Source organism: Puma concolor, chromosome D3 (genome assembly GCF_028749965.1).
Source record: "Puma concolor isolate L17-30 chromosome D3, mPumCon1.1.hap2, whole genome shotgun sequence".
NCBI lineage: Eukaryota > Metazoa > Chordata > Mammalia > Carnivora > Felidae > Puma > Puma concolor.
In genome coordinates this window covers 53,982,481-53,986,032 of record NC_141678.1, presented here as the reverse complement: position 1 = coordinate 53,986,032, position 3,552 = coordinate 53,982,481, and the positions used below count along the sequence as shown (strand labels likewise).

The following is a 3,552-nucleotide window of genomic DNA, read 5'->3' as shown; positions in this document are numbered from 1 at the left end:
CTACATCTGAATGTTTTCTTGTCAACCTGTGCTGCCTGGGACTCTGCAACCATGATGAAACTGTGAAAAGGACAAGACAAAGAATAAGCCAATATGCTGACCAATGGCAGAGCTGAAAGATGGAAGGGATGTAGATCCTTAGGTAGTTGAGCCATTCTAATAATCTAATCAACCCTGAAACTGTCCTGTCTCCTGTTAAGACCTTCTAGTTTAAACCATTGTCAGTTGGCTGTTTCGTTACTTGTAGTAGAAAGCGTCTACGCCAGACATTTGCTTGGTGACTATCAGATCTGCCTCCCTACCTGTCACCCATTTTGGTCTATATTGCTAGAGCTGACCCTTGCAGATTTTCTCATTCTCCCTTGCCAGCTAAGTGACTTCTGTCTATATTCAGCCAATGGGAGACACTGATGAGAGACTGGAAGGAAGAAGCCAAAACATTTCTCGTCTCTGCTTCTGGCTGTGGCTTTGTTTCTGCCATGGTTTTAACTTCTGGAAGACCACCCTTTGCTCTATGGTTCAGGAGCCTCAAGCCAGCTGGGCAGTCCCTGCCTTTTCTCAGCAGCTTCTGTGTTTGCCTCACTGTCGCACATGGTCTTTCAGCTCTCCTGACATCTTTGTAATTGTTTTCCATATTAAACATCCTCTTTTGAACTACTTATTGAGAGCTCTCTTTCCTGACTGGATTCCAACCCATTTTCCTAATTGAATCAACACTTTAGGAGGAAATAGGAAGGCAGAGGAGAATGAAACACTGCAAAAGTGGTTCCTCTTCCCCAAAGAGAAGGAACTGAGTTACTTGTCATTGTGAGTTTAGAGTGTCTCTTCATAACTCTGCAAATTAGCACAAATGGAAACACAAAAGTGAGATTAAATTAAGTATAGAAAATAAAGGAATTTACCCTTTTTTAGTCCACCCTAGTTTGGGACGGTTAAGTTTCAACTCTTTCATAAATGTCACTATGAATATGCATTTTTTGTGCTATTTAATAATGTTTAATTTCCTATCAGCAGTATTTTATGTGCTATTGTACAGCTATCATTTTTTACTAATATTCCTACCAGTAGCCCAAGTGGCCCTATTTTGAATCGAGCTTCCATGTTAAAATTGATTAAAATAGAGGGGATATAGACCCAACTTGTGCCAGTTATACTCTCTCAAGAAGGTAGAATTGAGATCCCGATAGTTTAGTCAATTTCTATTAGTGCCTAACTTGGAAGGTATGTTAATATCATCTAAGGGACAGTAGCCTCTTCCTTTGCCCGAAAAGAGAAAGCCAATCAGCAGAGAGACCAAACCAAAAATGAAACAGACATTTTGAATGCAGCTGAAATTGTTTCAGGAATCAAATATGCCATCCTAAAAAGCAGAACCATAAATTAGACCAGAAATGGCAATAGATTCCAACAAATGAACTCACATTTCAACTTTTCTTTGGTGTTTTTTTTAATCTTTGAGAGAAATATGTAAATTTAAAGCTAAAGCATCTAAACATCTTTCTTTTCTCCTCCACCTTTTTTTCTTTTTCCTTCCAGGGCCCCCTTTACTTCACACATGTATCGACATTCTCTGGGCACATGGCTTAGATAAAGACAACCATAACAAGATTAGTTCCACTATAACAATAGAGGCAAAAGCCTGACACCAGTTTTAAAAAGCAAACAAAGCCTAAATTTTAGAGAAGTAGAAGAACCCTCCAGCAGAAATACACACCCTTCTTTCTATACATAAATTTCAGTTATTCCACCCATTCCCCCTCCATACATATTGCATATATTGCTTCTAAAGGAGACAATCCAAAGTACCTTCCAGCTGTGCTCCAAGAGGCAATGTCACAAGACTGCTATTTTTCCAGTCGCCAAATAATTTATCCCTTTAGTTGAATCTTAATCTGATCTAGTTTTAATATCTCATTATCCTACTGCCTTAGACTAAATCATAAATGTAGTCCCTATCAACCACCTTTTGTGTACCACAATGTAGAACAAATACAACTATTATGAAAACTTAACATTTAAAACATGAAGAGAAGGGAAGAAATCACAGGATATGTACCATTTGCTGCTGGACAGAGTTAATGAAGCAAAGCAGAAAACCACTGAGTCTCATGGGTATCATTCGGTTGACTTGGCAGTGGTGAGAATTCTATTGTCAACTAATGTGGCAGTCTAGTGTTGCCTTCTGGAATCATTCCTATTGCCAAGGGAACACCAAAAAGGACATTAAAGTAAATAACCTTTTTTAGGGAGAGGGAAGGGGTATATTTCATTTGCAATTCACTTGTTAATGGTACCGGGTACAAGAATGGCCTGAGGCTGTCTAAAGAATTAGAACATTCTATCCTATCCCATTGATTTCAGTGAATCACAGGCCTGTTATACAGACGGGATTTTGCTGGTGCTACAATTTTAATAAAACCATAGTCACCTATCAGTTTCATTTTATGGCAATTTCCTAAGATTAAACACCAAAAACGTTATCAGGTCAGCATGGTTGCTAAGTTGAAGACCCAAGGCTGGGCTATCGTCATAGATTTTCTGTTTGTTAGCAGCAGCTCTGGGGTCAACATGTACCCAGTTTGACAAACTTTGTCTTAGGACAGTGTGGGTGAAGAACTGGCAGAGCCGGCAGAGAAGTCTTCTTTCTCTTCTATAATAGCACCCTGCCCACAGACTGAATTCCAGTCCAGTGTAGTTTGCAACAGCAATGTCATCCTGTTTGTCAGGAGGGGAGCCAGTGTGAGGTGCTGTGGTGTGGCCCAGGGTATCAGGGTAACTCACATCCTTCATTCGTTCCTCCCTGTTGTAGGTGACAGGATACTCACTTTCTCAATCAGCATTTTAATCTTACACAGAGAAAGTAAAGTGAGTCAGAGCACTTGACCTTTGTACTTTGGACTGTTTTGATTTGGACCTCAGAGGAGTTCCCAGCTCCTCTTTTTTTCTGCTCACATCCAGGAAAACGTTGCAAATTTGTTGTTATGCCTTACTGAAGGTACTCAGGAAAAATCAGTCTGATTTATCAGTCTGGGTGCAATCAGAGGAGGGAAATCACAGTAACTTGAACAGAGAAAGTTTAATATAAAAACCTTTTTAACTCTAATAGGGGATTGGTATAAGTACAGAGGACTGTAAAGAATATAGGCTTGAATGCTTGTTTTAGCAACACATGTACTAAAATTGGAACCATACAGAGAGAAGATTCTCATGGCCCCTGCACAAGGATGACACACAAATTCATGAAGCATTCCATATTAAACAACAAAACGTTGAAACGGAGTACCCAGAGAAGGGCCCCACCCCTCTCCACAGCTGGAGAGGACCCAGCTGTGGTTCACTGGATGGCAGAGAAGTCTCTGTGGCATCATGCTGGTAGAAGCATGCAGGGTGCAAGGGAAAGCTGTTTACAGAGACGTGTCCCCTGGAGGCATTCTGTCACAAACCATCCAGGGGGGTGTTGGAGGCAGATGCTGTCTGCTGGGTGCTGCTGGCCACTGTGCACTGCAGAAGCTGGGGTTGGCTCTGTGCACTATGGGAAGCAAGGATCTACCA

General features: G+C 41.0%; 1 non-coding gene across 1 annotated transcript; it reads left to right on the top strand.

The window, feature by feature from the left end:
- Positions 1 to 3,154: 3,154 nt before the first annotated feature.
- On the top strand, positions 3,155 to 3,259 carry LOC112868473 (U6 spliceosomal RNA). The gene has a single exon (XR_003224297.1). It is a non-coding gene; the product is annotated as a U6 spliceosomal RNA (small nuclear RNA).
- The last annotated feature ends 293 nt before the right edge of the window (positions 3,260 to 3,552 follow it).